The following is a 27085-nucleotide window of genomic DNA, read 5'->3' as shown; positions in this document are numbered from 1 at the left end:
GACCTGCCCAGTTCAGCCAGGCCTCCTCCCCTTAGACCTTGTCCACCCAGCCCTTCCTGGTCCTCAGAGGCAGAGAGGAGGGCGGTAGTTGATCCCGGGAGCCCTGGGTGGACGAGGCTGGGTGTGGAGCACACCCTGACAAGGGTGGCCTCTAGGCAGGGCCCCCAGACTTGGGGTTCACAGCCCCTAGGCTGTCCTCCCTTTCCCACATCCTCCCCCCGCCACATGTGGCCCAGGGGTTGGGGGGCGGGGCTGCAGCCCCAAGAGCCCTTGAGCGCCCAGCCCCCCGTCCATGTCTACTCATCTCAGCCAGGCCCCCTTCCAGCGGGTGAGGGCTCCTGGGAGAGAGGCCATGGGCGCCCCACCCGGAAACCTCTCTCCTTGGGGACCATGATGTCCCTGACGGGGTGGGAAGGGCCTGGAGTGGGGAGCTGGAAGGAAGCAGGGACACTGCAGGGACTTGAACCCTGGCCCAGCAGTACCAGGCGTGCCACCACCAGTGCCTTTTGCTTTTTTCCTGCTCATTTTCTCACAGACTCAAAGGTGAAAAGCAAAACCTGGACGCAGCCATCAGCGCGTCCAGGAAAAAAAAACACCTGCGCCGGCTCCGTGCCTCCCGTCCCCCAGGCTTACTCCTCCCTGCCCTGACGCCCCTTTCAAAGGCACAGCCGGGGGACACACGGCCCCTCAGCCCCACAGCCACACGTCTCCTGTCGTGCTGGCTGCATAGCCCAGCCGCAGGAGTGCATGAAATCAGACAGGCAGACTGAACCGCAAGATACGGTCCTGCTGGTTCTAGGACAGTGTCAGCAGTGACAAGATGCGTATGTGTACAGAAACCTCCAAGATCCTGAGACACTGAGAGGTCACCTCTGTGTAGCAGGGCCGGGATGGGGTGGCAGGGGAAGGAATTTTACTTGCATTTTATACTTTTTCCATGGCTTGAATTTATAACTCTAGGCAAATTACTTTTATATTTAAAGGCAAAAATCTTAAATTTTTTGTTAGAACAGGAAATCTAAGAACTAGGGGAAACTTGAGCACTCTGGCCTAGCTTGAATGCCAGCGGTCCTCCAGGTCTGCGTGCCCCGGCCACGTGGGGTCACGCAGACACGCCCACCTGCCACACCTGCTGCCCCCATCTCTCCGTCCTAGTCAGCTGTGGACCCCTCCTGGGAACTGCCGTTACTTGAAAACGAGGCCAGAACGCCCCCGCCACCTTCTCTCCTCTCACCTACTCTCTGCGGGAGTCTGAAGTTCCGGGGAGGGCAGGTCACAGTCCCCAGGGCCCCGAGAGGTTACAGAGGAGCTCACCCCGGACCTGCCCCCAGGCCTCCCTCCCAGCCCACAGCCCGCAGTACCCACTGCTTGCGGGCCGGGCTCTGCCTCCCCTGGGCCCACGACGGGTCCCAGCTCCGTAGTTCTCGTCCAGGAGTCCTGTCCCGGCCTCTCACAGGGGGAGCGCTCCTGCACCCCTCCTGCCAGCCCTGAGGAGTGCAGAAGCCTCTTCCCAGCAAGGTCCAGATGAGAGGCTGAGGCCCAGAGAGGGCTGACACCTGCTCAGGGTCACACAGAACAATTAGGCCAGGCTGAGGAACGTGAGCGGGGCCCCGTTCATACACACACCCCGACCCCAAGGTCTGGGGCCCATCAGGTGGGCTCACAGCCAGGCCCGTGGGCCTGGCCTCCGTCCCCCTCAGCCCATCTCCCTCACGTCCCTGTCCCTCTTTCTAGCCCACCTCCCCTCACAGCCTCCCTTCACCTTCGTCCCCCAAACACACCACAAAGGGCGGGCACTTACTTATTGCAGCAGGAGAGAGGGATGTGCACGACCATCTAAGTCCAACCTGACGATGAAGCAACAGAGCTCTGACCTTAAAAGGCCTCAGAAGTGGGGGGAGTCAAAACACACTCTGTAAGATGAGCAAAGCATTACACTTCAGCAGGTGAGTGACGAGGCCCTCGCAATTTTTACCTTGGGAAACCCAGAGAGTTATCTACACAGGGAAATACGCACTGGCTAAAAGAGGAAAAATTAAATGGCTTCAAGAAACCACCACACACACTCATAGTCAATGAGCAAAGATAAGTGTGTCGCTGGCTTCTTAGAGCCATCTGGAGGGCACAGGGCAGTGAGCAAGGAGGACTAAGCAACTGCCCCTTCCCGTTGGCCAGTGGGGAATGCAAACCAGAAGCAGCCATGAGGTAGGTATACAAGGGGATTTGCCCCAAGACGTTTGTGACTGTGTCATTCATCATCACAAAACGCTTCGGACTGCAAGGCAGCAGTGACAGGCTCACACCCTGGAATGCCCCAGAGGGCCTCACCCGGAACGGGTGGATGATTTCAGCAGGGTAACCGCGCCCAAAACATAACCTGAAGTGGAGAAAGCAAAGCAACTACCGATCACAACCGTGTAAAATAAACACACATAGGTGGGCAGAAAGATGTAAAAGTAGATAGTTTCAAATTTCAGTTGAAAGTAACTCTCGACAGGTACTTCAGTCAAGTGCAAACAAGACACAGCCAGGCTGGTGGTGGGTGGGGCACAGGTGCAGACCCGCCCTGCCTATACCAGACAAAGCGAATTCCAAGCAGAAGGCAGTCCACACAGGCGGAATCTCAATGTTCCAATAATGCTGCTGTGAAACAGAGAACAGAACTGATAAGCCGTCTTGGGGGGAGGGGAGAGAACCAGAAGTGGTGGTGAGAATGTAATCACACTTCTCACCTACAAAAGGATATAGTGGATTTGGACTGGACCAAAAAACACGCGAAGGGACTAATCCAGAATATGGAATGTATCAGAGAATACCTTCTCGACTGCCATGGAACACTTATGAAAATAATCACACTTCAAGCAATGAAGAAAGGGAGACATTGATTCAAAAAAGCAGTAGTTTTTTGCCTTTTTAAGTAGGTTTTTTTTTTTGACATTTTAAAGCATACTCTTAAATAACTATGGTCAAATTATACATCAGAACTGAAACCACAAAGCATATAGGAAATAAGGACAATGAGCTCTTTCCCAAATACAGCCAGGAGGCCTTCAGGTGCCCCGGGGGTCCCATCCTGAATTCCCACGGTGGTCCCGCCAGAAACGTAACATGTTCCTGTCGTAACAGGGGCAGGAACAGTGGAGGCCCACTCACTCCCAGAGCCTGCGCCACCACACTTCAGCTTCACACAGATCGAGAGAGATGTGCTAGCACTGTTTTTGTCTCCATTTTACCACGGAGGAAACTGGCTTCAAGAATTTAAGGAATTTGGCCAAAGGCATGTGCTGATAAGCAGCAGAGCAGGGAATAGGGACCAGCGGTCAGAGCTGCTGCCCTGGACCGTGTCCACCTCTCCTGAGATCCTGACACCTGCCTGCCTGGCAAGGCCCCGAGTCAAAGTGGACCCTCTGGTTCATTTCTCTGTCGACAAAATAGAGCTCCAGTCCCGGAAAGGTTTGTTTCAGAAGTCACAGGAGGGCTTAATATTCCATCAATCCAACTAGTCATTAGACGATGAAAGGAGAAAAACGTGACGTTCATCTCCATAGATTCAGGAAAGACATTTTAATAAATTTAAAAAACAAAACAGAAACTTCCTCACAATCTAATAACAAATGATCCCAGTGTGTCTGGCAGTGATGCCAGCTGACACCACACACAAAGGGACAGCACTCCTCACCCGCTTCTTATTTAAGGTTTGCACTCTTTTCTCTGCCTCCAAACAATTGTGGTTCACAGAAGACACTCTCCCAAACCTTAATTCACACAACATCTTGAGATTTTTTTTTTTTTGCCACTTTTGAGTTCAGCGGTCCTATTTTTTTCCTTAAATCAACTCACTTTTAAAATATAAATTTATTTTATTTCAAAGGACAATATCAGGAAAGTAGAATCATTGGGACTTCCCTGGTGGCGAAGTGGTTAAGAATCCGCCTGCCAATGCAGGTGACACAGGTTCGAGCCCTGGTCCGGGAAGATCCCACATGCCGCGGAGCAACTAAGCCCGTGCGCCACAACTACTGAGCCTGCTCTCTAGAGCCCGCGGGCCACAACTACTGAAGCCCATGTGCCACACTTACTGAAGCCTGTGTGCCTAGAGCCCGTGCTCCATAACAAGAGAAGCCACTGCAGTGAGAGGCTCGCACATGGCAACAGAGTAGCCCCTGCTCACGGCAAGTGGAGAAAGCCCACATGCAGCAACAAAGACTCAATGCAGCCAAAAATAAATAATAATAAATTAAATTTTAAAAAAGTTGATGTTAGTTACTTGGAAACCTCAAGAGAACAGTGCTCACTCCATGTCTGGAGGGCACCAAGTACAAGGCTTACATTGCTTCATTAACCCTTATCCCACCCAATTTTCTTTTCTTCCTTTTTTTTTTTTTGGGCCGCACCACTCAGCTTGCAGGATCTTAATTCCCAGACCAGGGACTGAACCCGGGGCCACAGCAGTGAAAGCACCGAGTCCTAACCACTGGACTGCCAGAGAACTCCTCAACCACTTCTTAGTAGATAATAAGATTATCCCCTCTTATAGATAGGGAAACTGAGGCAGAGAGATGGTCACACAGAAATGAGGCAGGTCCAGCATGAAATCAGGGTCATCTGACTCGAAAGACTACACTCTTAGCCAAGATACTATTACTGCCTCTCAACTGACGCTGGTAATGAAGTACAGCATATTTATTTATAAAATACATATGTAAAACGAGTCTTACCATAGGCTACCATAATCAGAAATTTTAATAGAAAAACTTATTCAACCACAATACAGAACAGAACATTTCTAGGAACAAGCTTTGTAAATGTGCTTTAATTGTTTGAGGTCTAAAATTCCTGAGGGACATGAAAATCATTCTATCCTGAATGAACAGGGAGACCAGTTCCTAAATGGGCAGTCTCAGTAACATATCTATAAATGTAATTCAATGCCAATAAAAATCCAAATACTTTTAAAAAGAATGGCAGGGGCCTGTATCACCATATTATTAAAAGCAGATATTATAAAGCTAAAATACTTAAAGCACTAGGTTGGCACGAGGAAAGACAGTCCAGTGGAACAGACTGAAAAGTTTAGAAACAGACTCAGTTTGAGTATTAAGCCCATAATTAACAAGCAGCATTTCAATTCAGTAAAAGTGTGGGAAAATTTGTTTACCATTTTGAAAGAACTAAATTAGATTCTTACCTCATACTGTAGACCAAAACAACTTCTAGATGGAGTAAAAAGTTAAATGTCAAAAATGAAACCACAAAAGAACCAGACATGACACCAAAGTACATAACCCTAATAATAAAATTAGACAGATTTGGCTACAAAATTTTAAACCATCGGCAAGAAACCATCAGCAAGATCCAAGATGTAAACTTAAAAGGTAAACTACAAACTTGCAAAACATTTCGTAGTATCTGTGGGTAAATGCCCTCCACATAAAAATGAGTTCTCAGGAAGCGATGGAAATAAAAGTGAAGCACAAAGCAGATGCAAGGGTCGGCTAACAAACACGAAGGGCGCACATTCAGCTGTACAGAGTCAAAGTGTGCACGTTAGAACCCCGAGACACTGCTTAACCTTCCGGTCAGCCAAGATGAAAACAAACAGGGCAGGGCCAGGCTGAGCTGTGCTGGCCTTTGAGGAAGGCACTTAGCAACGCAACGTGACTCAAAAGCCTTCACACTGGCCAAGTCCTCTGAGCCAGTAATGTCAGTGTTAAGAAATTCCCTTAAGGAAAAAATCACAGTCTTAGAAAACAGAGAAAAAAGCATCCTAGTAAATCAGAAAAAGTAACAGTAAATCAGAAAATCAGTAAATCAGAAACAATCATAGTTAGAAAACAGAATTGTGTTTGGTTGAAAAACAGGCCCATACGGATCATCTCTGAAGAGACACAGGCCACCACTGACACACAGGTGAAACAGTAAAATAGCCAAAGGGAAGGCTTTGTTGCCTCACCTCCAGGCACCTTCGGTTCGCCTGTAGTACAGACACCGCGAGCCCAGTACAGGAGGGGTGGGCCGACCCCGAGGAAGGGCCGGGCTGGGGAGGACAGTCAGTGAGGGGACAAACAGGCCACCTCAGCAGCCCCTGAAGCAACTGCCGTGTGCCGGACTGGACGACGGTATGTGGATGGCGGCCTTGAGACGCCAAAGAAAAGGCAAATTCTGGTCTGTGTAATCTCTCTGACAAGGCAGGAAAGCAAGCGAGACATTTTGTAAACAGTCCATCAGGTGTGGACAGGAGAAAAAGGCAGTTCGGGGTCAGGTGCCTGTTACTAGAGCAGGATTCCACTTAGACATTCCACGTACACCTTAAAAGAACTGGGCAAAACACGAGGTTTAACAAAAAATAATCTTGAGCTGCATTAGTCTTTCTGAACTACTCATAAAATCCAGAAGCCATGAAAGAAAACATAAGTATAAATATGTTTAAAACTCTTGAACAGCAAAAAATTTTAAAGCATAAAATGTAAAGGTCAATGACAAAGGGTATTTGAAGCACAAATGACAAAGGGTTAACTTTTTTAATATGTTAAGAGCTCTTAAAAATCCCTAAGTACACATCCCAATAGAAATGCAAATCAATGCAAATTACAAATTACAATGAAATACTATGTATTATGTATTACAAAATACAATGAAATACAATGCAAATGCAAATTACAATGAAATACTATTTTCACTTTTCATATACACAAATAATCTAGTTCAAGAACACAAGGTGTAGGAACCGTCAACCTGAACAGCCTCCCTAGAGTGTAAGCTGGTAGCTCCCTCATGTTTGGAAAAGTACATGGGCTGTGGCCCAGAATTCCCCTCAAAGGAAACGTCCCCCACAGACATAGTTGCCATGTACATAAAAACACATGGAGACAGATACTCAGGATAGACATTATATACAGCAAAAATTGCTAGAAACAATCTTAATTGTTCCTCAAAAGGGGAATGGATAATTCAAACACGCACTACCACACAGATACTGAAGACCCAAGGCAGACCACGAATACAGATACACAGTGGGCTCCTCGACGCACGGTTAACTGAACCACCCAAAGTGCAAGACAGGGCATGTGGTATACCAGGACCTCACAGCAAAACAGGTACAAGAATTCTCTGGAAGGAAACTCCAGCAACTAACTGGCCACGATAGCTGCCTCTGTGGGAGGGGAGGCCAGGGGTTAGAGAAAGGCGTCACAGTATCTTCTACAGGGTTTGAACTTTAACACTTGCAGGTATTACTTTGAGCATTTTTTACACCTTTAAGTTAAACAACTTAAAAGAGCCTTTGCCCTTGGGGTCAGCTCAGGGCAGAGGCAGGGCCTATTTGACATACAGACGGCGGGTCACACAGTTGTCTCATCGACAGAAGGGTATGGGGGACAGTGCACGGATCACCCCCGAAGCTGAGGGGAGAGAATAAGGCTGCTGGGATAGATCTTGTGCCCTCAGTTCCCTCGTGATCCTGAGAGGTGAGTGACAGAGCGGGCTCACACCTGTGCTCCTGGCACGTGGTGGCCTCTTAGAGAGGGAGCATGTACTTAGCAGCCAAGCCTGTGCTGAAAGGCAGGAGGGAGCAGCCTGTGCCCCACCTGAACGCACTGCTTTCCCGAGGACCAGAAACGCCTACAGAGATGCCAGGTGAAACGACTTCAAGAGACCAAACAAACAAACAATAACATAATTAAATGCTACTTTTTGCAAATGTCACAACTACTTTCCTAGAAGAGTTTGTTTTTCAACCTGCTTAGGGGAAGAAAACTGGGAAGTGGACTTTGAGGTTTGTTGGGTCTTTTTGTTTTGTGCTAAGTAAGTCAGACACCATCTTAAGCTAAAACCTGGTATGGACAAGCAGTTTCAACTGAATTCCCCGACACATTAGGAGAAGGCCAGCATTATTCTACTTTGGCAGCAGAAACTCGCAACCCACCTCACAAGACTGAGCGCCCCAGACCCCGACAGCACCAGGGTGGGAGAGCTGCAGTGCGGGGCTGTGCGGAGCAGGTGTGCATGTCTGGAGCTCATGTTTCCTGCAGGCATCACGATCTGAGGGCTTGCATAGCATGTGCACGAAGAAGTATTTATAAGAAGCTCACTGCAGCACTGTTTGCTATGGCCAGAAAACCCTAGAGATAACCTTAAAAGCCCATCAACAGGAAAATGGTTAAAGTGACTATACCAACATGTGCAAGATTAAATATTACAGAGTCATGAAACAAAAGTAGTTGCAGAACAGTACATATTGTATGTTTCCATTTTAGAGCACATAATAATAATAGGATAAACTGTTGTATGTCCATGGAGGGAAAACATCTGAAGGAATATAAATGAAGTTGCCATTACTAATTATTCTTGGGAGAAGAACTAGAGAGAAACTTTTATCTTCTACATTGTTTTCCCATGGTGTTTAAAATTTAAATGCAAGGTTAGTAATTTATAAAGGGATTAAAATAAATTCTGCCACAAACATACACTCCACAGTCCCATCCATTACCACAGTACATAGTATAGTAACATGAGCCATGAACTTACCCAAATCTGCAAAGTTCTGGTCCCTTTGAGAGTTGCTGCAATGCAGAGACAAGTGGAGAACAAAGCCATAGTGTGACATGGAACAGACCGTTTGGCTGGGGACGCTCATGACATGAGTAATTTAAAAAATTACCTCAAGAAAATCACAAATGATCACATGCCTTGGACTCTGGTACCCCTATCAGCAACAAGCCCACAGATGTTAAGTCCACAGATGCCAAGAGTCCACTGTACCCATCAAAGACTCAGTGGGTCACTGTGAATACATGACGGATCAAAGGCAACTGGCAGAAATTTAAAAGCTTGCCATACATACATACAGGGTGTCCAAGAGGATATGGACAAACAGATACTTTCATAATCAGGTACGCGTACTCTGGAGGACGACAGGGAGGAATTGAGCAAAATGTCTGACCCAGCAATTCCACTTTTTGATACCTATTCTCACGTGTGGGCACTCATGTGCGGGCACACGGAGCACACATGATGATGATCACACAGCAACCGAAAGGACTGGAAAGAGTGTAAATATCCAGCAGTAGCGGAATGGCTAAATAACTCGTGGAACGTCCAGGTAAAGGAATACGACACAGCAGCTTAATACAATGACGGCAGCTCTACATGTACTCATGTGACTCTCCCTATTGCTAAGTGAAAAAAGCAAGTCGATAATGATATACAGTATAAAACAGTATCTTCCCACTTATAACCTATGTTCTTTGAATACTAGATGTGGATAAAAACGTACAGAAAAAGGTCCGGCAGGAAAAGCGGCAGGCAGGGTGAGGGTAGCGGTGCATATTGGTGGTGCCGCCCCGGTCAGTCAGGCTTTCATTCTGTATAACATGAGAGCATCCACCTACCACTTACCCAATTACACTGACCAGAGTAAGAGAAGCAATGGGAAAAATCGGTTAATTGTGTTACAGTCACATAGAGACTCCAAATGAACTACACACACGGTAAAGGATGAATCTTAAAATCATTAAATGAGAATAATTCCATAAGCTTATATACAACATAATACCTTTTCTATAAAATTAAAAACAACTGAAATGAAAATTATAGTTTAAAAAACACATTTAGGTAAGTTTTTTCTTTTTGCAAAGTTATATCAGAAGAAAGCAAGTAAAAGATAAACCTAGTATTGAGGATGATGATTACTTTGGCCTAGAGGGAGGCAGGGAGGGAGATGGGGGAGAGGACCAGAACCACACAAGCAGAGGAAGTTACTGTCTAAAGTCCTGTTTATACAGCGAACAGAAGATTCAAAAATGCTTGCCACGTTATTAAAAACATCAAGGAACCAAATAAAAGAGAACCATATTATGTCTTGAACCAAAGATTAACCCAGTTCTGTGTGCTCAAGTTCCAACAAGGAGAAGGAATACTCTTGCCTTGAGAGGAGTATCATAGCTTCCACTTACTAGATTTTATAACCTAATGAATAGTAACAGTCATTAAAATTCATTGCATTTGATTAGAAACAACAAAAACTAGAGACAAAAAATTTGAGAAGCAGATTCAAGCAGATAATTACAAGAAGCTGCTATTGACAAGACCTGGAACAAAAGAGCAAGGACAGTATTTACTCAGTAAAAGCCTGATAGTTCAACTTTATCAGGGTGATTAATTTATACACTTTATAGGCTGGATCCATAACCCCTTAAATGGAGAAAAGCACTTATTGTAATGTGGCAGCACATACATGTTTAGCTATGAAAGAAAAAGTCATCAGAAGCAAACCCAACACCCCATTTGTTATTATTAGACTCGTTACAACAACTTTTAAAAAGTTTTTGTATAATAGATACTTTTTGAGCACAAATAGAAAAGGAAAAAATGAGATTAAGTTTGACAACTACTGGCAAAAGCTTCAAGATCTTTATACAAATCAATACAGAAATTTTATATGGTAAATGGTCCAAGAGGAAGAACGCAGATGGTACATCAGGCGGTAAAACAGACAGTAATTACAGTAATCACATTGTGCGCAACCATCACACACGCCCAGTGAGCAGAGCCCCTCCCCACCTCCCAGACTGCAGGCCATTCAGGATGTGCCAGTTGTTTCAGGTTAGCACACTCCACTCCACGCCCTCAATGTGGAGCTACTTTCGTACATCTAGGCCTAAATCTACATCTCACAGGTGAGGAAAACAGGCCCGGCGAGGCTCAGTAATGTACTCCCAGTCATAAAGCTCCCAAGTCAGGAGCAGAACCACATCTGTCTGTCTGCACCTGCTGTTGAGTACCCCGCCTGCACCCAGGGTTGCCTGCTGGGCGCTGTTAACACAGCAGCCACCTGCCCCTCAGGTCTTCGGTGAACCGTCCCGTTGCGACAACTAGCCTCCCAGCGGAGGGCACGCTCTCTGCCACTCCATCTGGCCACAGGGACGTGGGCACTGGGGGGGAGCAAGCCTCCCCTACTACACACACACAACAGGCTGCACAGTAAACTCCGGTTGGATTGTATGTTTAAATGTAAAAAATGAGACCATATAACTGTCACAAAATAACACAGATTAATATGTATACACTTTTGGGGTAGGAGAGATCTAAGCATAACACGAGTACAGAAACCATAAAGAGTGACAACCTCAGAAAAACTGTAACTTTTGTACGTTTGAAACACAATAAACAAATGAAAAGGCAACGTACAAACTGGGAAAAATAGTTGCATCAAACATACGAAGCATTATTAACATGTAAGTGCTTTTACAAAACAATCGATAGAAAAATGAACCATTAGGAAGTGTAAAGTCACACACGCACACGCACATAATAACACTGCAGGTGGCCAATGAACACACAGATATTCAGTGTCACTAACTGCGCACACCCCCTGGTAAAGCAGCCTGGATCCACTCAGGAAGCAAAGGTTTTTAGCATGACACTACCCACTCTGAGAAAAAGGGGAGACAGCTAGGTTTACCTCAAGAGTGAGAATGCTAATTTACAAAATCCCTCCCTGGAGGGCAATTCAGCAATAGGAACCTAAAGTCTTAAGAAATCTGACATAGGCAATTCGCGTGTAGAAATGTATTCATGTATCCCAAAGAAATATCAGATGTGATAAAAGTTTGAGCTACAGGGGTCATCACACCATTACTTCCTAAGAGAAGAAAAACTGGAAAATAACTCACATGTCATCTAAATGAGATTAAATTGATAGAGGCATACAATAGACATTATGTCACTACAAAAGATGCTTCCAGTGCCAGGAAAAGATGTTCATTGTATATTAAGTGAAAAGAGTTGCACAACAGAATTTACAGCATAATTCCACTTCTGTATAAAAAGGCATATATCCTATGCATAGGGGAACAAACCTCTAGAAGCAAAGATGCCAACAACTGTCAACAGATTACTGAGGATTTTGTTTATATCAATTTTATTTGTAAACCTTACAATAATAAACCCTTTTTACAACATGAAAACTCAACTAAGAGTTATTTAAAAGAAAAGAAGAGGGAAGTCGGTGCAGCCCTGAGGGGCCCTAGAGGGTAGAGGCCTCCAGCAGGCAGTGTCCTACGCATAAGACAAGGTGGTAGGGGGGCTTCCTCCTCACCCAGAGAAAGGTCAAGGCCACACTCCCTGGGACACACATCTTCACATCTTTCTTATTTTTGCTACCTTCCTCTTGCCATTTCCAAACTGCATCAGTGTATTTTTGTGTTAAATGTGAACATTTAAAATATACCACAGATACCTGAAGCCTGTTTTGGCATTTCATTTAATGTCAGCACTGCACAATAATAAGTACTGCTCAAGGCCAGAGGTTAACATTTCCTCCAGAAACTAAAGTACAGTCAGAGAGGTTAGCCCTGGCATGCCTAAGAGGTCCTAGGGGTCCCTTCACGGCCATAAGACAAACCAAGGGCAGACAACGGGGTGAGGTGGGGGGGGTGGGGAAGGGCAGTTACCATCCAACCCCTTTGGTAACACAGGCCATTTCTGCAGTTAGTGTGTCCAACCTGGGCCCACAGAGGAGCCTCAACCAATGCTTCCTCTCAGGCTATTCCTTTTTGAAAGAACTTCCGAATTCAACTCTTGATGTTCTTACACCCCATCACTTTTAATTTGCATCAGATCACCATTTTCTACCTAACTTCCACAAGCCCACTCACTGAATTTCATTGTACGATCCACCACCTCTGAGAGTTCAGAGGGAAGGCTGAGGTCAGATCTACATACGAGGATGCAAGCTGATTAGCAAAGATCACCAACACTGCCATCAACACCTGCGCCCTATCCCACCCTACCTGAGGATAGTGAAGGGTAAAGAACAGGCCCAGGGGCCCCAGACAGAGCAGAGGCCAGGAGGGCAAGGGCATAGCCTTCAGCTGCCTGCTGTGCGCCTGTACTTTACAACCCCTTCCAATGACAAACACTTATACCCCTGTGGAGAAATTCTTTATCAGCCCACCACAGTCGCTAAGAAACAGTACCCAGAGGCGCTGGTAGCAATTACCCTCAAGTCTGGAAGCAAGAGTTTAGTAATCACCATATAAAAACAAGAGGAGAAACAAGTTCTGAAAAGAGGGCAAGGCAGGTGGAGGAGGACGAGGTAAAAAGCAAGGGTAAGGTAGCTGCACAGCGGTGCCCACTCTTGGCAGGGCTGTGAGCCCTGGACAGGCAGCTTGCTGGTGGGCCCCTAACTCCAGCGTCTCAGGAAAAAACACATGAGGGCTCACGTGGACAGAGGAGGCAGGCAAACAGGAGGCGCCAGTGAGGACAACAGCTGCTCTCCCTGGCCTTTGTTTTGGTCACAGCCTGTCGCATTCCCCTTTCCACTCCCTTGGAAACAACAGCCTCAGCAGAGGCTGGCAGTGGTTTCTATTCCAAGCCCAAAGTTTGTCTGCTGGGAAGCAAAACCTTATGGCCCCAAAGAATGAACACAGAACAGCGGTACAAGAATGAGCTCCCAGGATGCATTGCTGTTGTGCCTTCCCCACCCAGGACACAGGATCAACTTAGAATCACAACACATACTCTGGATTCCAAACGCTCTACTCACGCCCTGGGCGTAGTCCTGGCCTGCTTAGCACAGCGCTTAGACACAACTTAGCCCAAATTCTTTTATCACTCACCAAAAGGAAAAACTTTAAGGGAACGTCAAATTCTTTAGTAAAATTAGAATTATGTGCGTTAAACCCAAATCCCAGATACATTCCAGCCTCCCAAAGACCACAAATACATACATCAAATACGTATTACATGTCCGTTCTATTTAGCTTGTTTCCTCCAAGCAAACAGGAATAAGGCGGTCCCCTTTTTGACAATACCATTTGGAAATATACCCAGGTAAAATTCCAGGGTGTCACGAAGTACCCCCCACCTCGACACTGACCTTCATTGGCTTGGCGGTTTACATCACATTGTGCGCAACCATCACACACGCCCAGTGAGCAGAGCCCCTCCCCACCCACCAGACTGCAGGCCATTCAGGATGTGCCAGTTGTTTCAGGTTAGCACACTCCACTCCACGCCCTCAATGTGGAGCTACTTTCGTACATCTAGGCCTAAATCTCCAATGTGAAGGTACATTCAACTTCATTATGAAGGCAACTTGATACACAGACAAGATCAGCGGTGCCCACTCTTGGCAGGGCCGTGAGCCCCGCACAGGCAGCTTGCTGGTGGGCACCTGACTCCACAGTCTCTTTATGAAGGCAACTTGATATACAGACAAGATCAGGGTTGAAAAAATATAACATAGCAATACAAACAATTCTAATGAGTTTAGAACTCAAACCTTTATTCATGCTGTAAAGGGGAAGAATGATGATGAGTCACATACATGGTGTAACAAGACTGGTTCTTCCCATACAGAGCAACATAAAAGTACTTTTTCCTCCTACTTTTATTACAGTTTCAATTTCACAACAGCTTACCATTTCCCCATACATGCATGACTAGTATTCTTTAAATTCCAATGACAGTTACTATATCATGCCCAAATCACGGGTTAAGAACTGATCACGTCAACATATTTTTAAACATTAAAAAGAGAACCTAGAAAGATGCCAAGTGTATAAATATTGGGGATTTAAAATTTTCAAAGTGAAATTCAATGGGAAGAAGGACAAGATAAAAAAGCCACTGGTATTACTTTATCACAAAGGACTCGGATCTTTCCCTGAATTTTCACAAACACACCATAATCTAGTAATAAAGCACCTCCCCATCCCGTTTTGCTTATTTCCCAAACTGATTTTGGCTGATAGTTTCCCCTCTAATACGGTTATCACTTAAAAAACACAAACATTCAAACTAAAGAGACAGTGGGTTACTAACTGTAACCTTAGCAAGCCTACATGGAGTGTTTGCTACCAAACATGACAGTAATTTTACAGTGATCACAGAGTCATTAGGTTCTCCTTGTTACAATGACGACGAAAAGTAAAAACTCTTGCTGTTTCTAATTAATACTCATCACAAAGAGATGTGCTTATAAGGCAGGAAGTAACACAAAATTCCTTTAGAAATCATTGCATTTTCACTTTGCTCAAGTTTTCAACTGCAAAACCTCAGTGAAAAAAAATGTTGCAAACCCAGAAGAGTACATCTCACCATCTTAAGTGCACTCCAAAACCTCAAGCTTACTTTAAAAGCCCACAATATGGGTATTTAAAGTCTCTTCCAAGACCTCTCCCAAATACCACACATCTCCAGATAAACCACGTAAGAAGCTTGAAAGCAGTGAAGGATGTTAACCTGCTGATGCAAGTTTCTGACACCAATCTTTCAAGCCACCAATAACCAGGTCTTCAGTTACCTTTTCCGTCTTCCCCATCTTGCAGCAAAGCAGTTTTGCTTTTTCCCCTGCACTTAGCAGAGTTTTAAGCATTTTAGAAAGTTTCCAAGCAACTGTTTTCTGTGCTTCCAAGCGATAATTTAACTAGCATTAACAATTTACTATTAACTAGTAATTTCTTTGCCCATGAGCTCTATATAATTCCCCAGAGCTCTGTCTACTGATCTTTTCTCCAGAGAATTCCCTTCAACCCACATTCCCTACCACTCCCACCCTCTACAACCCACACCTAACCACAACCCTCCCCCCTTCTCCCTTTCTTCACGCCCACCCCTCCCACCCCTCCCAGCACCTGCGGCAGGCTTTTCCCTCCCCACCACCCCTCACCTCAGGGTCCTCCCATTTGAGATTACTCTCAAATCTGATCAAGTAAAACTGAAGTTAAAAAACACAAAGAGCAAGATGAATCAAAGATCACTACCGGTATCCTGACCACTCCCTTCTTAGTAGGAATGCCCAAACTAGACCTGCCATTTCTATCACAATTGGGGCATGACCAACCCGCACCTCCAGCACAGTACAATGACCCCCTCAATTTGCCAGTTGGCTCATTTAAGTATTTGCCTAAGGCATTCAATCTTGGACACTTTCCCAACACACAGATTATATCATCACACTAAGAATTCCTCCGGCCAACGCGCAGGAAGGCGGGCGGGTAGATGAGAGGGTCACTGGGACGCATCTGCAAGCTCCGTCTACAAGGCAGCGCTCTGTGTTGTGGCATCGCGTTAAAATGTTCTACAGCTTAAGAGTTCTCTGGGAGCAAGGTTCGTAGCACAGAACTAGTACAACAGGAGGCTGAATTGAGAAGATGCAGCATCTGAAAACCTCCACCCCGGAACAGGAAAGGTGCCTGCTGGCATTCACGTGCCCAGAGATCGCTGCTCCCGGATTACACACTCAAAGCAACACATCTGCTGAAGGCCCCGGATGCATCTGCTTTGGACTTTTAAAGATTGCCCCCTCATAAGCTCATCTGAAAACCTTAAAGGGTGGGCTCCTGAATGAATACAGGGCTTCCTGAGCAAGGCCTGGAAACAGGACATTGGAGAACTCCTCCTCCTAAGCCTCTGGAAATTCAATCTGCAGACATCAATTTAGGCGGGCTCTCTCCTCCTCCAGGGTCTCCCCTCCTGCACGGCTACGACTCACACTGGCCAGGGCCTCCATTTCTCCTGGTGCCACCAGCTTGCCATGATGAACGCTATAGTAACAAACCACGGTCTATGAAGCATTTCTGTAGCTTTCAGCTGGTACCATCGCTGTGGGCCCACCCAAGGGTGCACCTTCCATCCCCACCCTCTCCACCGGCAAGCAAGACCAACCCGCCCACCCAGAGTCTCCGCTGGGGACGCCTCTCCTCCTTCGGGATTACCGACAATACCGACTCCGGCAGGGACTCCAGCAACTTTCCCGGCTTACCAGATTACCAGAAGCAACGTTTTAAGTGAAGGGGTAACCTCGAGAGAGTTAAGAGGGAGGAGGAAGGGTAGAGTGAGGTCACAGAAGAGGTAAGCATGGAACCTAGAGGAAAAGTCCAAAGGGGTGCACTGCCACCTGGAAAATAAAGTGGGCGTCAATTTTGTCTGCCTACAGCTCCCGCCTGTCAGATACACGAGGCGCCATACCAGTAACCGCTCAGGGTGGCACGTGACCTCCATCACTCCCTAGACCACCCTCACACCGAGACCTGGGTTCCACCCAGCTGGGCCTGGCTGGACCCTGTCCCAGACCGAGCCAGAATTACATACCGCCCTGGGCCAGAACTGTCAGCCCCGCGAAGCTAAGTTCAGTTTCCACAACACCAGGCCTCATCCCCAGGCGGGTTCACAACCCTCTGTCTGGAAAAAAAGGGGGCTGCTGGTATTGACAAGTTCAGGTTCTGCCCTCCCTGCCTATCTGCGTCCCTGTACCCCACTGCCTGCTTTCCTGCAAATTTTCAGGGCGTCGACTGCCCAAGTGTGTCTCCAGCAAGGGCCGCGGTACCGTCAGCCTCCTCCTCCCGTCTCTCTGCCTTCCTCCTTCCATACAAAACAGGGCACTGGGGGCCGCTCAGCCTACACAGCAGCGGCGCCCTCCTAGAGGTCAGGCCCCCCTTCTCCAGCAGGCAGCTGCGACAGCCAGGCCTGGGGTGTTCTCCTCCCCCACGGGTTACTGTGGGCACTTCCAACGCAGCTCTTCCCAGCACAGTTCCCCCAACATCTAGTCTCCCCTTCAACCTTCCTTCTCCTGGCACCCCCCACCCCCCCAGTCCCATCTAACTCTGCCATCTCCCCCACCTGTCCCCTGAGACCCTAAACTGGCCACCTCCTCCCCCAAAACTAAGCCCAGGGCCCCCGCCCTCCCTGTCGCTAACTCCTGCCAGACGGGCCACAACTTTTGCCTTTATAGGCCTGGGCCGCGTTACCCAGGGCATTGCTCAACAGGACGACTCCTCCCCTGCCACCGGAAAAAAGTCCCTCCCCGACCCTGGCCAAGGACACGATTCGGGACGGCTGCCGCTCTTCCGGCGTGTCCACCTTCTCAGATTCCCCAATTATCCCCCACTCTCCTTAGCAAGTACTTCCTGAGATCGACGACAGATCTCAAGGTCACTTAGGGAGGCGGATTCCAACGGGGAGGGAGGGTAAGCCCTCTTTTCGGCCGGTGATGGTGCCAGGGTTGGGGAGGCACCCCGGTCCTGGAGGTGGGGGGGGGAGGAGGGCTGGGGCTGCTCTTTCGAGTCTAAGGGAACTTTTGGGGTCGCCTCAGGTCACCCCGCCCAGAAGAAGCCCGAAAGAAGGGCCGGCAGAGCGTCTGGAAAATTCCAGGCGGCGGCGGAGGGATCTCTGCAGAGGGCGCATCACTCCCCGCGGCGTTGTGGGGGTGGGGCGGAAGCGCGTGACTCCTCGGGCGTCGGCTGGGCCTCGTGAGCGCCTGTGATGTCAGTGCTGAGGCGCGCCGGTTGCGGTGTGGGAGTGTGGGGGTGGGGCGGCCCGAGCTCCGCGAGGCTGGATCCAGGGACACGCCTACGGGGAGCCACACCCGTAGCTGTGCTTAGTGTTTCTGGTTAAGAAACCCTGCTGTGATTTTTAATTTTAAAAGTTCATTAAAAAGTTAAGCCCCAGGCTTCCCTGGTGGCGCAGTGGTTAAGAATCCGCCTGCCAATGCAGGGGACACGGGTTTGATCCGTGGTCTGGGAAGATCCCACATGCCGCGGAGCAACTAAGCCCGTGTGCCACAACTACTGAGCCCGCTCTCTAGAGCCCATGAGTCTTAACTGCTGAGCCCACGTGCCACAACTACTGAAGCCCGCGCGCCTAGAGACTGTGCTCCGCCACAAGAGAAGCCACCTCAATGAGAAGCCTGCGCACCGCAGCGAAGAGAAGCCCCTGCTCGCCGCAACTAGAGAAAGCCCGTGCGCAGCAACCAAGACCCAACGCAGCCAAAAATAAATTAAAAAAAAAAGTTAAGCCACCGCGTTGCTGCTAGGTAGCTTGAGGGGCGTGTGTCGTGGCTTTGTTATTCTCTGTTACCAGGGGCTTGGAGGCTTGAAGTATTTCCTCAGAAAAGTTGTCCCTGCTGGGTAAGAATACTTGATGATTATTCATTATGTATTAAATGGGAAAAGGCAGATGCAAGGTAGTGAAAAGCAAGATCTTGTTTGTGCAGAAAACAATACGTGTAATCGCGTGGCAACAAGACCAAAAGAGTATAGGTATTCAACCCGCTTTCCTTTTGGGTTGGGAGGTGGGGAAAAAGGAGATTTGGGGAAAAAAACTAGTTTATCCAGGTCAGTTTACAGCCCGTGATGGTCCTCAGGGAGCCTGTCTGGTGGCTGCTGGGGGCACTTTTCGCTGGCTGCCCACGTGGAGCAGTCCCCCAACCTGCGTCTCTCAAAGCGGAGGCAAAAGCAAACCGGTGAACTCTTGTCCCCTCCACCAAGGCGACCCATTTTGAAATGGGTCGCTGGCGTCTCCCTTGCTAGTGTGGGACCAGCGGGAGGAGGAGCCACAGCCCCAGACCCCGCACTCCCCCCCCCCGGGGGCCTCCTCTCAGCCCTGAAGCCCCTGCGCACAGCGGGAAAGACAGTGGTGCGGAACAACTGAGAAGGGCTTGTCTCCTCCCGGGGTAACCACCCACACCCCAAACAAACCCACCTGTGACAACAGGCTCCCTTGGCAGCAAGGGGGAAACTGGGGCAGGTTTTTTCCCCTGCCTCTATGAGATGGCATCTGCAGGCGGGGCCGGGCCCAGCAGGGGCACCCTCCCTGAGTCCTTGGGAAACTGGTGACTCTCCTGTGACCCTTGTCACAGAACGTCGAGTACGTGGCAAGCCCAGGGTTGTTCACAGGGCTGCTCAGCTGCCCTCTCCTGCCAGGGAAAGCTTCTGGCAGCTCACTTTTCCCCAAGATCTGCCTCATCCGTCTCGAACTGGCAACATTGCTAGGGGTGGGTTGGGAAGACTTGGCCTGAAAGAACAGTGTGGAAAGAGGGAATTGCCTGTCAGAGTGTTCTAGAAAGGCCGGGAGGTGTGTGTAATAGCAAGCAAGTGCCTTCTATGCTGTGTCACTGGGCCAGACTGGGCTCAGCCCTTTATTTAAGTACACGGCGGCGCCTGAGAGGCGGTGGGAATTGCTGTGTGTCAGCTTCCCAGGCCCAACTTCATGTCTTAGCTTGCTGTTCTCTACCTGGTCTCATAACCTTCCTCATTCACACATATTATTCCCAAATTCCAGAAACAAACTGTCTTAGATTTAGAGCAGGAGTCAGTGGAATTAGCAACACACAAAGCATTAGGATACTACAAAGCGTAGGAGTCCCAACACAAAAGGAACTAAGGCCTTGCTTTGTGCCCTTGTGTCTGGAGGGGCCCAACTCCATTTTCAAGGACAAAATGGCACAGTTTCAGTGGGTCCTGGTTTCAGTTTCTACTGGCCTCGGGGTTCTTTGGAGATGGAATGTGTCTGAGGAGGGATGAGGGTAGAAAACCACACAGGGACCTCTCTGTCCTGCCTGAAGGGGCCAAGGCAGTACTCACAGTAAGGTGGATAAATGTGGGGCTTGGGTTCTGCCTCTTTCTCTGCAAATGAGGCTAAAAATACTTCCACCCTGACAGAGGGGGAGGGCAGGGCGGCCAGTGCGTCAGCAGATTTTTCTAGATCAAAACAAGCTGTTCCAGTAAACAGCAGTAAACAGAGGACCTTGGTTCCCTGGGTGGGGCTGGGTGGTGGTAGGTCTGCCCCGCCCAGGTGGGTGGCGGAGGCCTGCTCGTTCCTGGGCAGCCCACTTAGGGGCTCAGGGTTGCAGGGGTAAGGAGGAGAGGAAGGACCCCTTGGGCAACATACAGATTTCAGGGCCAGGACCCGGGCTCCAAGCCTTTTCTCACAGCTGTGGTCACCTCGCATTCTTGTTCTGAAGCTAGCTCAGCTCTGTTGTTTGCGAACACACATCAGCCCGAGAAAGGACCCAGGAGACAGAAGAAGAGGGGTGAGGGACTTCCCTGGCGGTCTAGTGGTTAGGACTCTGTACTTCCACAGAACGGGGCACTGGTTCAGTCCATGGTCAGGAAACCAAGATCCCATAAGATGCACAGCACAACCAAAAAAAAAAAAAAAAAAAAAGGAGCGTGAGAAAGAGGTGATACTTGAGGTTCAATATGGGTAGAAGGATGACAGTATTGCTGCTGCCACTAGAGAATGTGCCAGAGCCCTGCCACCATCCCCACAGGTCCAGTTCCAGAACCGTGGCCTCCTGGATCACCCTGGGCTCTCCACTCACAGGAGACTCTTGTCTGGGGCCTTTTCCTTCTGAGCCCTGAGGCCCGTGGTTTCAGGACCTGGGTGAGCCTGGGTGAGGAACTGCATAGTCACCGCGTGCTGGCTGAGAGCCCTTCCTGCCCTGACTCACCTCACAGCAGCCCAGCAGGAACAACAAACAGGAACTCCCCGCCCAGCACCCACTGGCCTCTCCAGCCTTGGCAGGAAGCAGGGCCTCAGCCTGGGCTCTGGCCCGGTCCCCCCACCCCACCTTGCAGCATGACCCTGGCAGGCCCTTAACCTCCCCCAGCGTGCTTTCCTTGTTGTTCTCACTTCATAATTCTGATGAATACTGTTCTGCCTGAAAGTGCTTCCCCCAGTGGCCTCCTGGCCCAGCCCTCCCTCAGCTCCTTCTGGCCTCTGCTCAGAGGTCACCTTCTCATTGAGCCCCTCAAGTGAGGGGTTTCTGTCTGTTTTGTACTCCCCCGGTTCTCTGTGCCCAGCAGGTCCATGAAATGGCCCTGGCATGGAGCAGACCTCCATCAATGTGTTGACCAAACAATCATCAATATTACAGTAAAGGTCACTGTCCACTGTGAGGCTCTCAGTAAATACTTGTGATGTTTCTGGACTGATTGAAGGAAGGAAATGAGTTCTCAGGTCAGCAGCAGGCCCACAAACTCCATGACAGGCCCAGATCTGGGGGCCTGTCCAGCCCTGGACTCCCAGGTCTGGAGAGGAGGAGAAAGGGGAGGCGCTGCTCCCTGTGGCCTGGGCCCAGCAGCTCACACGAAGGGTCTGGCGCAGCTAAAGAGCCAGGGGAGCGTCTCTCGGCCAACGTTGGCAGGAGGCACTCGAGGGAGAGGGCGTGGGGGTGGATACTCCCCAGGCCCTGGTTTATAAAGCAGAGGAGGAAGTGGGCCAGCCCACCTGCATTTCATGCTCTCATTTTTGGGGCCCATGTGTGTCAAAAGGAGAGGGGAGAAGCAGCGAGGGTATCCTAAGTTAGGAGAGGGCTTCTCACACATGTGACCCATGCCTCCACTGGGGGTCGCAGGGCCTGTGGGCTCTGGGTTCCTGAAGCCCTTACCTAGCGACTGCTGCAGCTCCAACTGTGAGCCCTCTGTGCTTAGGGCCAGGCCTGTCCTCGGGCCTCGCCTCCAGGAAGTCACTTTGATGGTGTCAGTCTCCTACATCTGACCTTTGGGACTCCCTGCTCCGTTCAAGGGCATCAGGCCCTTGGTGCCTCAGCCCTCCTACCCCACCCCCCTTGTCCCTGAGCCTTGCCCCAGCTGGCCTCCTGCCTGGAGCTCACACTGCCCTTCTCTTGCCAGCACCTTCACTGTCTCATGGTCGCCTCCCTGTGTCCTGAAGCCCCTGCCCCTGAGTGCGCACCGGACCCACTTGTCCCCCTCCCCCACCCGATGCCGAGCGCTTGTGTCCTCACTCCCCAGCCCCCCGCCCCCAGCCCCCAGCCCCGGGAAGGCCTGTGGAATGAGGGAGCTGGTCCCACAAGCATTGCCCCACCAGTGGCCCCCAGACCTCCTCGGCCAGCCTCCCTGTTGCAGACTAAGCAAGTCCCAGCTTCTGTAGGCCCCACCCTTTGGCCTGTGTCCATCTTGCCAGCCTCGCCCCAAGCCCTACCCATCAGGATTCCTGGCAACAGCTCCTCTGGCTCAGGAGCCAGGTGGTGCTGACACGCACCACCTCCCACGCCTAGGGCTGCACAGCCCCCCCAGGAAACACTCTGTCTCCTGGGCCCGCCTGCCTCCCCCACTGCGGGGGCCCGCTTCAGCTCCATCCCTGTGGATGGAAACGTCTTCATGCCCGAGCCTGTTTCTCCCCCACGTGACCGCACTGGAGCGCTGGTTGTTCAGACTGTCCTCGAACCTCTGAAGGAGACTTTTCTGTTCTGACTCCCCTTGGCCTGCCTGAGTGGCATCCGCGAGAGTCGTGTGTGTGGTGCCGTGGCTTCTGTGGGCAGAGCAAACCCCTCCGAGCGGTCCATCTGCCCCTGGAGGCTGCTGACCTTAATGATCTGAGGGAGGCCTGTGCTCTTACTGACCCAGAGAGTCAGCAGTCATGGCCCACCCCCCAAATGCAACGGTCAAATGGGCAGGGGACACAGAAGTCCTGGGGAGAGCTGGGACTATTATTATTCTCCCACTTGCAAATTATACCTTTGACAAGTAGTTTAAAATAGCTCAAGAGGACTTCCCTGGTGAAGCAGTGGTTGAGAATCCGCCTGCCAATGCAGGGGACACGGGTTTGAGTCCTGGTGCGGGAAGATCCCACATGTCACGGAGCAACTAAGCCCGTGCGCCATGACTACTGAGCCTGTGCTCTAGAGCCCGCGAGCCACAACTACTGAGCCCACGTGCCACAACTACTAAAGCCTGCGTGCCTAGAGCCCGTGCTCTGCAAGCAAGAGAGGCCACCGCAACAAGAAGCCCGTGCACCGCAATGAAGAGTAGCCCCTGCTTGCACAACTAGAGAAAGCCCATGCGCATGCAGCAATGAAGACCCAACGCAGCCGCAGCCAAAAATAAATAAATAAATAATTAAAAATAAAATGAAACAGCTGAAGAACTCAGTATGGGTGGGGGAGGGGAGGAGGTGCTGAGAGAGGGGCGGGACTGCTGGGAAGGGGGGCGCCTGGCGGGCAGGGGCTTGGGACAGTCAGCTCCTGTGGGCAGGCGGTGGAGCCGGAGGGAGATGACTAGCCCCAGGGTGTGCCCACCCCACTTCCCAGATTCCCCCATATAGCCCTTGTTTTAAATATTTTGACTCGATTTTCATTTCACAAAAAACCAAAAAAAAATTCCAAAGCAGAATCTGTTTTTGGGACATGCATCCTGATCTTTGGAAAATGTGGGTCCCTTCACCAACTGGGGACCACAGGGGGAAAACCCTCTTTCTGGTGCTCTTGGAGGTCCAGGACCCCCGATCATGGACCAGAGGAAGGTGGTAGCGGTCAGGAGCCAGGGGTCCCACTCTGAGAGGGGGTGGGCATGCAGCGCCAGACCCAAGGACCCCACATTCTGCCCTGGGTTCCAGGCTGTGTAGATCCGGACAGGAAGTGCCGGCTCCACCTCTGCAGCCGAGCTGGAGGAGGAAAGGGCGGGCTCAACTGCCCCCTGCCGGCCACAGCCGGACCAGCACCCTACAGACAGTGACCGCGGCCAACTCCCCTCCAAACACCACCCACCCACCCTCCGCCAGGAATTGTCAACTGGTGGGGGCCAGAAAAGCAGGGGACCACGGGGCACCAGACTTACTGCCTAAAACTGAACTTCTGACCCAGGCCCGGCCCCAACACCCCAGTTCTGGGTGATGTTGGGTAGCCTGCCTGCCTTCTCTGAAATGGGCTGATTTGGGCAGGGAGAAAGGGCCAGGTGGCTCTAAGGCATCCTTCTGGCCTGGAAGAAGGAGGAGCAGTGAGAATCTGTCCTTCCTTGGCTCAGAGCTTTCAGTGTCCATCAGCATCAAGGTCACAGCCAGGCTTTGCTTGGCTCCACTGCCCTGCCCCCTTACCCTCTCACTTTGCTCCACTTGTCTCTATCCTACTGAACCTTTCAGGCCCCCTCCTCCAGGAAGCCTTCCCGGATCACTGACTGCCACCCCATCTGTTGTCTGTTCCCCCTTTGTCCTGTGTTGGGTGTGGCCGGCTTATCTATCAGGGCTATCATGTATGTGCAAAGTGGCTTGATTTCCTGGTCCTTTGTGTTCCCATCCCCAGTGTCCCCTGAAAAGCTGACTGAACTCTGAGCTGACATCCTCTTGGGCGACTTGGTCATTCATTCTGCAACTCCCCGTGCAGGGGCATGTAGAATCCTTGTCACTCACTAACACGTGTCAGACTTTCCTGGCACGGTCACTCCAGCCCACTCCTTCCCAGCTTTATATGGTCTTGTCTCTCGAGCCTTTATCTTTTCAGACTGAGCATGTAAGCTTCCCTGGTTGCCCAGCTGCAGCCTCCTGTGGATCTCTCCATGTGTCAGCACGCTGCTGGGCCACTGCAGCTCAAAGCAGGAAGCCCTCCTCCTGTGGGTGGATCTGAGCTGGCCTCCTGGTGAGCTGCAGTGTGGCCAGGGCTGCCTGTACCCAGCTAGCCCAGAGAGGCCAGAAATGGGAAGACCTACAGGAGTGTCCCAGAGGCTGTAAGTGGTGGAGGATGACCCAGAAATGCCCCAGCCTCAGAAGGGACAATGGGATTACCTGTGTTGATTGTCCTTGCCATCTCTGCTACCTGAAAAGTTAGGGGGTGCCTGGGGGCCTGGAAGACCCTGTCCCACTGCCCCGACCTCCATGGGTGGCCTTGGCTGGGCCTCTTCTGGTCTGGGGGGCCACTGCAGCCAGGTGCTGGCTGAGCCAGGCTGTATGTGCCAGGCTGGCTGGAGTAGGCCACCACTGCTTCTCAAAAGCCCCAAAGAAGACCACGACAATAAACCATTAGGGTGGTATTTCAGATTGAATTGCATCCTCCCCACCAAAAAAAGTTGAAGTCCTAACTCTCAGGACCTCAAACTATGACCTGAGTTGGAAATAGGGTTCTTGCAGATGTAATTAGTTAAGACAAAGTGGAGTAAGGTGGGCCCCTGATCCAACATGACTGGCATCCTTATAAGAAGGGGAGATTACGACACAGACACACACAGAGGGAAGACCATGTGATGACACAGGGAGAAGACGGCCATCTGCAAGCCAAGGAGAGACGCCTCAGAAGGAATCAACCCTGCCGACACCTTGATCTCGGACTTCTAGCCCCAGAGACGCGGTCTGTGGTGCTTTATTACAGCAGCCCAGCAAACTAATATGATACCCCCCAACCCCCAAAAGACAGACATACCCCGCATGAAGACGGACACACAGGGAGCAGCCATGTGATGGTGAGGCAGAGATTGGATTTATGCAGCTGCAAAGCCAAGGGAGGCCAAAGAGTGCCAGCAAAGCGCCAGGAGCTTGGAAGGAACGAGGAAGCAGGATTCCCCTACAGCTTCCAGAGGGAGCGTGGCCCTGCCAACCAACACCTTTGGTTTGCACTTGGAGCCTCCAGAACCTGAGACAATAAATGTCTTGTTTTCAGCCCCCAGTTTGAGGTGATTTGTCATGGCAGCTCCAGGAAACTCATGCAGGAGGGAACGAAGGGTGCGTGAAAATGAGCCCTGGCGCGAGGTGGGTCTTAAGAGATCAGTGACTGAATGAACTTGACATGATCACACACAGAGGCAGCCATGCAGGCCGCAGATGCTTTCACATCTGTCACCCAATGTCGCCCACAACCTTGGAAAGCGGGTGATTGTCTCCATTTCACAGATGAAGAAACTGAGGTCAGAGAGCTGACCTGTGGCCCCACACGGTGGGAGGGGCTGCTGACCCTGCGGACCACTTCCCCTGCCTCTGGAAACCACGTGCCTGCCTCTCATTTGCAGATGTGCGAGAGCACCGCACTCTGCCCTTGGTGGGGTGGGAGAAGAAACCATTAGATAGGCATCATACCTCCGCCACCAGCCTGAAGAAGTAGGTAGTGCCACTCCGGTGTAGAGATGAGGGAATGGAGGCCCAGAAATGTGATGTAACTCGCTGAAGGCTGCACAGCAGGGATGGAGGAGACAACAATAAATAGGGTGACTGAGTGACCAGTCTGTTCCCAGGGGAGGACAGCCGTCCAGTCTCACAAGCCAGGGTGAAGGGAATGGGCTGTGTGTGCTGAGAAGCCAAGATGGAGAGGCAGTTGGAGAGCAAAGGCCCAGAGCAGGGAGATTGCAGGGCGTGTTCTAGAACCAAGTGGAGCCAGTGTGTCTGGTGCGTAGGGACCAATCCAGGACTTGTATGGCCTGAAGCTTAAATAATTTTAGGGGCCCCCTTTAAAAAAAATTATTATTTAGGGAATTCCCTGGCAGTCCAGTGGTTAGGGCTCAGCACTTTCACTGCCAGGCACCCGGGTTCAATCCCTGGTCAGGGAACTAAGATCCCACAAGCCACGTGGCGTGGCCAAAAA

General features: G+C 50.2%; 1 long non-coding RNA gene across 1 annotated transcript; it reads right to left on the bottom strand.

Annotated features, from left to right (window-relative positions):
* Nucleotides 1–14260: 14260 nt before the first annotated feature.
* Nucleotides 14261–17777, bottom strand: LOC113611579 (uncharacterized). Its single transcript, XR_003429507.1, has 2 exons — nucleotides 17098–17777; nucleotides 14261–16903 (listed from the first exon to the last, which is right to left on the bottom strand). It is a non-coding gene; the product is annotated as an uncharacterized LOC113611579 (long non-coding RNA).
* Nucleotides 17778–27085: the final 9308 nt, after the last annotated feature.

The sequence above is a fragment of the Aethalodelphis obliquidens genome, unplaced genomic scaffold (genome assembly GCF_003676395.1).
Source record: "Aethalodelphis obliquidens isolate GAN/ISIS:26980383/991018 unplaced genomic scaffold, ASM367639v1 scaffold69, whole genome shotgun sequence".
In the NCBI taxonomy this organism is placed as follows: Eukaryota; Metazoa; Chordata; class Mammalia; order Artiodactyla; family Delphinidae; genus Aethalodelphis; species Aethalodelphis obliquidens.
This window is presented reverse-complemented; position numbering and strand designations above follow the sequence as displayed.